The sequence below is a fragment of the Cavia porcellus genome, unplaced genomic scaffold (assembly GCF_034190915.1).
Source record: "Cavia porcellus strain 051 isolate PalLab524CR breed Dunkin Hartley unplaced genomic scaffold, mCavPor4.1 scaffold_7, whole genome shotgun sequence".
Lineage (NCBI taxonomy): Eukaryota > Metazoa > Chordata > Mammalia > Rodentia > Caviidae > Cavia > Cavia porcellus.
In genome coordinates this window covers 35,427,544-35,438,718 of record NW_026947490.1, presented here as the reverse complement: position 1 = coordinate 35,438,718, position 11,175 = coordinate 35,427,544, and positions in this window count along the sequence as shown.

The window sequence follows — 11,175 nt, the reverse complement described above, 5'->3', positions numbered from 1 at the left end:
GTCCCAGGACTTCTCACATGGCAAGAGTCCATTCATTCAAAGACGGACTGGGAACCATCCTTCATGACCACAGGATCCAGACTCCAACTAGGACATTCAGTTTCTGAGAGCCTCCTCTGTACTGTCATTTCTGGGCCATTTTTAAGTAAGTGTTTCTTAGCAGAGTTTTCCCAGATTCTAGAAATACCTCACAGTCTAGAGGAACACATGGCCTGCGTGCTGAGAGGGAGATCTTCAGTGGGGACCCAGTGTTTGATCTCTCATCCTGCAGGAAAAGAAGGTGGAGGGGAACTCTCCCTTCATCAGGTTTTCCCCTCTCAATAGTAGCTGTCTCCAGGATTCTTCTACAGTAACCACACACTGACTGACCCAGCACCTGAAATAAATGTGTGCTGCTTCCTGTGCTTGATTTTGATTTCCCATGTTCATGGTTTTCCTTCTAGAGACCTAAAGGATGACTCCTGTCCTATGCTGAAGAAGAGTTATAGTGGCTGTCCTCAACCTGTGCTGTGGGCTGAGAGCTCAACTGGGCTTCACCATCCCCGGGGCCTGGGCTGTCCTTGAAGAGAGTGCATCCGTGCTTGAATAGGAGGGGGCAGACTGAGCCCCACGTGCAGGTCTTTGCTTTCCTTGTTTACTATACCATCGGGATGTTCACCTGTGTGTGAGAACAGTGACAGTCGGTGCTGTGCACACCCAGGGACAGCGGCTGCTCCCGCTGCTCCCTGATGTGCTCCTTCCAGGGCTAAAGTCTCCACTGGGGCTACAGAGGCTCCTCCTGCCCAGTGGCCTGTGTTGGATCCAGGGAGAAGGAGAAGGGCTGCAGGGTTTCACCATGGCTTGGAGAACAACTTTCTCCAGGTCACAGGGCATGGGGAACAGCGAGCCCGTCCTTGTCCTATGTGAAGAAAGCACTGTGAAAGGTGTTAGCGCTGAGAGAGCACTGAGTGGGAAGGCTCCCTGTGAGCCTCCCCAGGCAAAGCCACTGTCCTCAGTGTGTGCAGAGCCTCTGTGCACAGGGATGGGGACTAGAATTGGCAATAGCTCCTGGCTGTAAGACTTTGTGTGCATCTGGGTGAGTATAGTGACTGCTCTGTACAGAAAGCTCAGTGTCCTCATGCAGGAAATGCAGGGACAAAGGGCCCATAGTCTGAATACCCACATAGTCCAAAGCTGCCAGAGGCCCTTCCAGAGGTGACCTGTGCCCAGAGCATTGTGACAGGGAAGCAGGAGGCAAACCTCCAATGGGAAAAGCATCTCCCATGGATGGATCAGGAATGGTCTGTAGGTCCATGAGCTATGAGCTCTACTGGGAGTGGCTGTGGAATTGGTCAAGGAGAGGAATCTGTAAAAATGGGGAGGATCCAGTAGCAGACAGAAGAAAAACTAATAAAGAATGAGAAGAATGTATTAGAAAACTCAGGGAAAAGAATCAACAGAGAACACTGAAACAGACTGTGAAGAGGATCCCTTCCCAAATAGCTTTGACCATTTTATTTCAGGTCAGCTGATCATTGCTAATAGAGAGGAAGGTGACAGTCACAAAACTTCTTCCAATGGAAAACTAGTTAACATGTTTCTCCCACATACAATGGTTTTCAGCCACACTTGAGTATACAGTGGAAATGTTGAGCACAAAAGTGTAAAAACATTTTAAGGCCTGATTTGTAATCTATTCTCCATCACTCTTGGTAAAGAAAACCCACGGTCTGTAACTCTGAGAGGCTGATTGTGCTGTGCTGCAAAGCTGAGAATATTTGTTGCTGGTGCAGCTTCCTCTTAGCACCAGGTGAGCCGCACCAGGCCTGATTCATGCTGTGTCAGGCAGAGAAAGGATGAGAACGTCTGTCTATCATTCCTCACCCTGCCCTCTGCAGCGCGGGCTGTGTGTCCTGCAGTGCAAGTAACCATCCTGTACACAGCAGGCTCACAGTGTGTGGACTCTTTTGTGCCCACTGACCAGTGTGTGTTCCTCAGCCACAGGCCTCAGACAGCTGAGGAAGAGCTGTCACTTTACTGCCCCAGGAAGAGGAGAGTGACTGGGTCACGTTAGACGGTCCTGGGGTCCATAGAATCTTCCTCTGTCAAAGGTGGACATCAGTGCAATTCCCCAGCATGTGTTGCTGAAACCTTGTGTGGACAGGATCCTTGGAGGACACCTGGCTCAGAGAGGTGAATGGGAATCACCTGGGCCTCCGAGCACTAATGTTCTAGGCATGGGAGGCCAGGGAGATCAGGTAATGGACAGTGAATTGTGCACCAAGGGCCACAGACACCAGGTGGTCCACAGACCACCCTCATTGAGGCTGAGAGATGAAGGGAAACTGTGTGTCCACACTGAGTGCCCCAGAAATGAGAGGAATTCCACGGGAAGGAAACCACCTGCTAATTCTAACAGCTAGGGAGCCCCTAGTTCAGAGTAGCGGTCCAAAACTTGATCTGCAGGGACACTGATTTCAGGGAAGAAGGGAGCTTTGGGTGGTCAGCAGAATCCTGCTTCCAGAGCACACGGAGTGCAGAGAGGGGCTGTGGCTCTGTCTGCAGAAGCCAGTCTCAGAAGAGGGTCATGGACTCAGTGCGAGGGCAAAGTCTCTAAACCAGCAATTTCCAGGAAGACAAGAGGTTCGAGACACTGCAGCAGGGATTCTGCTTGTTATCTGATCCCAGGAGACAAAGGCATTTGCCACTGACTTAAAATATTATGGCCTGTGAGTCTCTCAAGTGAGTCCCAGCTCTGTGACTAAATGGATCTGTGATTCTAAATTCCCACCAACACCTAGAGCAGGAGGGAAGTTGCTGCAAGAAACAGGGCTGAATTCCTGCTTTGCTACATCACAGCCTCCACTCCCCTATGCCCTGTGAGCTCCTGAGTAGAGGTGGATCTTGAATAAGTGCTGAATTTTAGCTTTAATCATTTTTTTTCTAATCTAGTATCAGTGATATCCATTGTCAGACACTGCCCTATTTGGTAGCTGACATACAGATACACGTCATCACTGTGAAAACTTGTTGGATAAATTTAAAAAAGAGTGAGCTGGCCGTGTGCACCAAGCACTGAGGGATTATCACAGGAGAGGTTCAGGATGTGTGCCCACCTGCAGGGAGAACTTGAGTGTGACTCACGTCCTCACATGTCTGACTTCACTAATGGAGTAATACATCTTGTAATCCACAAATGAGCCCCCAAACTTGAGTTCAAAAAATGAGGCAAAAACATATTTTAAAAAGCAGTGCTGATTTATTTTATCCTGGGCCCAGTGACACAGTGAAGTTGGAGATTGCAAAAGCTGTGTGTATGTCGCCCCCTCATACTTGTAGCCTTTATATACATCACTGTTCACAAAGTAAGGGGTTTGGGTGTGGATCAGGAGGTAGGCTAATGGGGAAGATCCTTGCTTTCCTCAGCAGAGAACAGAGGAGTCTAGCAGCAATTAACAACCTTTTGTTACCTTATTTTAGCACCACATCTGTTATTTGTAGAGGACAGCAATGGTTAACATATCAAGTAGGTCACCCAGAGGGAGAAGGGAGAAGGAAAACGTATACAGAACAGTTAGGGTCACATTACAAGTATTTTGGTGTAATACAAATATAACGAAGCTCTTTTTTCTAGTATACAACAATATGAGCCTGGTATCACTAAGGGTAAACACAGTCCCACTGGGAAGATTGGGCTGGTGCCACCTCAAGAAGGAACAGTGTCACTGTCGAAGAAACCTGCCCAGGCGAAGCCCAGGCCCTTGCCCATGGTGCACTGTGAGCTCAGAGGCTGGAGTGCCCTGGCCTCCATGTGGGCTGGGCTGGTGTTCAGTTCTGGGCCTGCTGGGCTCGTCTCACAGTGCCGGGTGCACAGGTCAGTGGGTGAACCCTGCTGTGAGGGGTCTATGGTCTCACATCTTTGTCACCTTCTGTGTTTCTTTGGCTGCAGGGTCCTGACGGGAGGAAGGGGAGGGATAAGAGCCCAAGACTGCAGCCCTGAAGACAGCAACATGGGATGTGCATGGATTGGCAGCTGTGGGGAGGCTCTAAGCTCAGGAAGCTCCTGTCCCACCCACCATTTGGTCCTTTTTGTGCTGTGGTATCAGAAACAGGACAGCACTCAGTGAGCTTGTTGTTTAGAAATTCTCTATGGAGCTCAGAGATCGAGGTCCATCTTGTGTGAGCATGGCTGACCACACAGCCTTACGTCCTCCCAGGGAAAACAGGGCTTTGCCACACTGATAGAAATATTGTCATGGCCACCTGGGAGAGCAGAGAGTCCTGGCTTAGAGAGACAGTATGAAGCCATTCTTGCACTCACATCCCTCAGTGGTTTCTTCACTTGCATCTCTGTGAGGTTTTACCTATCCCAGTGCATTTGTATGTCCAGTGCTTCATTTTGTTTTGGCAACATGCAGCTCACCCCATGACAGACATGACAGATCTCCCAGTACAGCGATTTCCCTTAGAGTGCTGATCCAACCTGAGCTAAGCTTCTCTTCACAAACTTCTTTATTAATAATACTGTATGTGTAGAAGAATAGGCTGACATCTATCAGAATCAAGCAGGGGAAGTCAAATATGGAATTATTTATGACAATTGTCTTACAGAGGTTGCATTCAGGCTCTGCAGCAGAGTCTTTATCTCCTCATCTTGGACAGGCTGAAGAAGAGCAGGCAGATCTTGGTCTTCACAGGGGTCTTAGTTGCCAGCACTGGGGCTTCCTCCTCACAAAGGTGACTCCAACTCATTCAAGACCCCAGAATCTGAGCATCACAGGATCCTGCAAGAGACTTACTTAGCACAAAGCAGAGTCATTTCAGCTCCTGAACAGAATAAGATGTTAAGTTCCTGGAACACCTTGCCCATGAACTGCCAGGGATTCACTGGGAAGTCTGCTATGTTACCTGCTCCCAACCTACACCTTCCACATGGGAAGACCTTCATATTCAAGGGGCAGGTTGGGACAGGGAGTACACAGCATGTGGCATAGAGGATTGGGCCAGAAAACATCTTGGAGAGACAATCACATGGGAAGTGATCCATGCCTATGTAGACCGTGCCTTCCTGACTGTGCCAGGTCCTGAGTGTTGACTTGAGCCATTTGTGTTGGGCACCAGGAGTGCATAAGTTCAGCCTCCTAAGGGTCCTGTGGACCCCATGTCTCAAGACAGGCTTCTCCACTATGACCCTCTGCTGCCTTGCCTTCCAGGATTTACAGGACATGGGAGGCTGAACTGATTTGTGGCATGATGTTTCTTCTACAAGACAAGATATGGGAACTGAGGAGAGGTAGAAAACAAGCAGGATGTGACTGTCACAGCCCCAGGTCACACTGTGCAGTGTTCACTGCTTACTGCCCACACAGGAAGATGACCAGCTTCTTCTCCCCACAGCATAGCCAGGGCCAGGTTCATGAGAAAGTTTCAGATGAGGCCCAGAGTGCAACAGCTCTAACCAAGGCCTCACTGAACCTATTACCATACAATCCCAATGTGTACACACTGCACATCCCATATTGATGCACCTAGAACCACAGAGAGACATTGCTGTGTACTCACTGCTCTCTGAGAGACCTGGATGTGATTCTGCTCCTCTAAGCATCAGCCCCTGCCACATGAGCATAGTGACAAATATCCATATATGGACAAGTTATCAAATAAATGTGCCTCATTCGTTACATGTGTCTTCTCAAAGTTTGCAATTCAGGAGAGGATTATGGTTTTGGTCTGTTTTCCATTTCCATTTTATCGTGTGTCACTCTATTTACTTATTTGTTCGTTTCCAGCCCTTTTGCCCTACTCTGTCAAAGATTTCAGTCTTGGTTACCTGTGCTTTTAATGACTTACTATGTTAGCATTTCTTCAAAATCTTTGAAAACTGTTTCTTTCCACTTTACTTTACTTGTGATGTCAGTACAATGAGTGAAACATCTCCAATTAACATGTAATATTTCTGTGACTTTGGTTCTGTTTTGCATGATTTCATATTTTAGGGAAAATGATGGTGCATAATCAGAAGTTTTGATATATTTTTATTCCTATTATTTTATGAATATTCCTATTCTTATAAAGTTATTTACTATAGTTAGTTGAAGGATTTTCATTTTTCTTTCTTTCCTTTTTTGTTTCTTTTTGGTAAGAAGAACTGAACTCATGACCTCATGTTTGCCAGGCAGGTGCTCTGCCACTGACATATATCTTGGCCAAATGTTTTCACTTTTGACAGTGCTAAAGAAGTTTAAATTCTGCTTCGTCATCATGGTTTTTCACTTTTAACAAAGAAGAGCTTCTCTGAAGATGAGAGCATGGTGCAGGTAAAACATTGGGCAGTTGAGTTCTCCTGTCTCCAGCCAGAGGAAGACACACAATGCATCTCCTCAGATTTTTCCTTGTGCACAGCGGAAAATTTCTTCACCAATTTCCTTATCTTGAAAGAGAACACACTTGGCCCGAAAGAAGAAAGAAAGCTTCCTCTTCCATATCCGTGTGAGGTGTGGACAGATCTGCATGACTCATTCATTTTGCATCTATATTATGACCTGTGACCTACATCACCAGAGTCCTGCTTTGCTATAGTTACCTAAAAGGTATTGCATACTCAAAATCTGCAAAGAAGTTAAGAGTCACAGTTTACATAACACAAAAACAATGTAAAATGGGAAGAAACTGTTGAAAAGGAAAGAGATGCTGGTATGGGAGAAGGAGAAAAGGAAGGGAAAAACAAATACACATATTTGATTTGTGCTAAGATGCCTTGGTCAGTTAAATGCCCACATCCTGTACTCTTAGGTACCTAACATAGATATAATACTTCTCAGCTTATCAACCATTTTTACTCCCCTATTGTCTCATTTTGAAATTTTGTTTTTTCTATTTACAGTAAAATTTAAAAACAATAAATGAGCACAAGGAAAAATAGAAGAAAGGACACAAATGCTTTCTGGAGCTATGCTGCTTTGAAGTGTGTCAATCAGTAGGCTGTGGCAGTATTTTTAAACTGCAGTTGTGTGGAAGACATCAACTTCTATACTTCAAATACGCCAAAGTCTACTCAGTAATGTGGCAATAAGGCTTGCAGTGAAGCTGGGCAATATCTCACTGCAATTTCTGGATCTCAAGTTGAACTGCTCTTTAGCCTTCTTTATTTAATATTCCCATATCAGATGTCAGATAGGGGTTGGACGTTTCTTGCAGTGAGAGAGTGCTTTACCCTCACATGTACTCAATCATTTAATTTTTTGACCATGTTATGGGAGCTTAAGTTGTGTCTTAAAGGCAGCCTGATAAATATATGTATATGTATATGTATATGTATATGTATATGTATATGTATATGTGTGTGTAATTGTTAATTATTGGTATTTGTTTGAATACAAGCCATGAAAGGTGTCACTCTGTGGTTACCACTACCTTGTCCTTGATGCCCACATCTCCTCCTCAGGACCCTAACACATCGGCTATGCCTGACTCATCCTCCTTTCTCCCTTCTGGGCTCTGGTGTTATGAGCACCCACCTGGGATGTCTCTGTTCCTAGTGATGGCTCAGGTGACTAATTTGTACCGTTTTGGACATTTTTGGAGAAGGAACATTCATGTTGTGCAAAGTACATTTAAATGTTCCCATCCACTGACATGATTCAGAAGTAGAAAATGTCTTCAGAATATTTTCTACAACATATGTCCAAATACCCCAACCTGATCATGACTGTCTCAGTCAAATTATGTCATTAAAGTTGACACTGTTTCTACAGTTTGTGCACTCTAGTTGTTTTCAAAAATAGCCTGGAAGATGGCAGATTAAAACTCAGGAATATAACAAAGCCTCTCTATGACCAGAAAGCCAGATACTTAGTAAACAGTGACTTACAGAAGTGAAAAGGAAAAATAGCCATGGAAATCAAGGAAGAGCAATTAAAGAAAACTAGAAATCACACAGAAACTTGAAAACATGAATGCAAGGCATAGATAGAAGAACACCCTCTGGAATGCTAGACCTAATTCCTGAGAAGGGATCCTGTCTCTGCAAACAGAAGATAATCTGGACAGGTTTGGAGGTCTCAAGGAAAAACAGTGGATTAAACTAGCAATGCAAACCCCAAGAAAATTCTGTGCTTGTGGTCAACTGTGAAAACAATGTTGGGGTTTACTATGAAAGTAATGTCTTCCATGTGACTTGCTAGAATTGGAGAAGAAATCCATTGTAGACTCTGTCACTTTCGAGAGAGATTAATCATGACACATTTGGGAAGCAGCTTAATTGCTTAGGACTAAACAGTTCCAGGAATGAGAAGTCACAATGTAACTACATTCAGGGTTTCCAGATCACCCTATCATACTTGCTGGGTGGGAGACAGCCAGAAGACACAGTCACAGACATAGACTCCCTGAGAAGTTTAAGCAGCGCTGAGCTCAGGTCAGGTATGACTTAGTGATCTGTGCCTTTTATGAAAACCTGTGCCAGGTTGTTTTCATGTGATTTTCTGAGAGGTTCACATGTGAAAGTTCTGGTATTAAGCCCAGCAGACTCTGATCCCACCTCGTGTGCTCTAGGAAGACAGAGAAACTGCAGATCTGTTTGTATTTCCCATATGGCAAGATGATCAAGAACATGCTCCAGCTTGGACAGTTGCCACATACTGGGGTATATGGACAGAGTGAGCTCTGGGGCAAGGGGGTTCACTGGACCACAAATCATGAAACTAGGTGAAGATAGCAGTGACTTGGGGCACACAGGGTCACAAACACTGAGAGCTGCTAGAATGAACACAGTCATGAAAGGAGACCCTACATCATTGATTGACACTGCCCAGTAAGAAGTGTGGGGGCAGGACTCAGCACACACACAGAAGAAGTGGGTAGAAAAGAATGAGCTCTTGCTGTGACTCACTGCTCCCCCAGTGTCTGTGTATTCCGTCACTGACCTTGGGAAGAAACCACCCACCAAACACAAAGGGGAGTTTCTTTGTTTGTTTATTTCTGTTGTGTTTTCTTTTCTTCTTTGTTTTATTGTTTTTAATCACTTTGTCTTTTTGATTTACTTTTTTGTATTACTTTTATCCTAATTCCACTAATTTCTTTCATTCTTGTTTAGTATTTTGCCTTAAATTTCTCATCTCATCTCCCTTTTCATTATTTTAAAATTTTGTTTTCTCTTTTTCCTTTCCCCACCACTTCCATTGCCCTTTTTATTACTTGTCTTATTAATTTTTTAGCTCTATAGTTTACTGTAGACTGTATTGTTGAATTATTTTCTGTTGTTAATGATTCTGTTGTTGATGCATTTAGTTGATGTTTGTTCAGTGATAAACTTTGGTTGGTCTTTGTGTCTATATTGCTATGATAGTTTGGTTTTCTGGGGCTAACAGTAGTGTAGCTATAGCTTTATTCATTCTTATGGTCTGTCAATATGTGAGTAATTTAGGCTCCATTATTTTCACTGATTCTCTTTATGTTGTTAATCGTGGCATGATAGTTTTGTTCATTCATTTTTGGTTAATTAGTCTATATATCAGAAAAAATACTACAGTTATTCTCTCTTCTCTGTCTAATGGTGGGGATCAAACCTCCATCAGTGTGTTGTGCATTTTGAAACCCCTCAAATACTGGGCTGAATGGGATGAACATGGGTCATTGCTGCAACCCAGTGAGGCTCCTGAGGTTCTTGGAGTGAAGGATGGTGAAAGGATGAGAAAAATAAAGAAGACACAAAGCTGGGGTCAGGTGGAGTCCTTCTCCTCTGATGGGAGGAAAGGTACTGCTCAAACAAGACAGTGTGCTGATTTATATACTGGGAAATATGATGCCAGTATCTACCCCTCTGCCTAGCAACTCATTGCTTGGATTGTCTAGGGGCTTGGTGTTTTCCCAGGCTGTAGGAACTTCTTCACAAGGCTGACCTGGGAGTTTTTGTTTTTCTGGGAGGATCACATTTGGGTCATGCCCCAGGTCAATTTCCAGCTTCAAGGGCTCCCAACAGGTGACAACACGTATGCAAAGTTAAACTCAAAACACATCTCAGGAAGACATATTGATTTCCAAGTCTCCAGTACTGTGAGTGCTTTGTGAGTGTTCTCTCTCATAAGTTCAGCTACTGGCTTCATGTGGATCCTTCTCTAGCTGTGCTGAGTCTGGAATAGTGGAATTTTGAGAATCACCAGGACCAAGTCAGCCAGACCCATCCAATGAGATTGTTCGTTGCATGATCCTGAGGATTGCTGATAGGTGTTAGTGACCAGGAGTTCAGAGAAGACCAATATTGCCTCAGGATTCCTGAATATCCACCAGGGGCACCTGCTTCCCTAAAGATTTCACCTTCTGAATCCAGTTCCACAACTGAGAATTCTGTTTCTCATCATATTTGGATTCTGAATGGTTTTAGGTTAGACTGAGGATCTCCATTTCTCCTGAAAATCAAGAAAGAAACAAAATGTGTGAATCACTGAAGGACCTGAGCCTTTATTCTGGGTTCCACAGCCTCATGTCTTACCATCATGACACGACTTCATCACCATCCATAGAAGCCATTTTCCAGTGGATTCTTCACCTTCACTGCACTCTCTGAACTCAGAACATGGGTCTGAGTCATGTTGGAACCAAGGATATCTGAGTTTCAAGAACTCAGAACTGGTAACAAACGTGATTTCATGTTGGAAATAACTGAGTGCTACAAGCCTTTGTTTTATCTGGAACACAGGACAGTGTACACTGATTCTCTTGGAGGGGAATTTCCCTTCATTCACTATCTTAACTTTCAGGGTCCACATATGAAGCTCTGATCCACAGGGCTCCCCAAATTCAGATTCATGAGGGTGAACATCTGGGGCTGTGATCAAACCTGGGGCCCTGGTGCCCATCCCCTTGCAATCTCATCTTAAATGATCATCTCATGAGGTGAAACAAATATATTGCTACACACACCCACACCCACCCATACACACACACACACACACACACACACACACACACAGACATGTATGTATCTACATGGTGAAAATGTCAGGGATTCTTAAAATCAGTGTGTCTAGTGATGTATAAATCCATGTAGAATGACCTATTATAAAAATGTAAAAAGGACCAAGTGGAATAAATGAATAATGTGGATAAAAGTAAAAAGAAATGCAAACATATAAAACATAGATTTTACACACAATCATTATATATGTGCTCCTATATATGTGTATCCCATGTTAATGT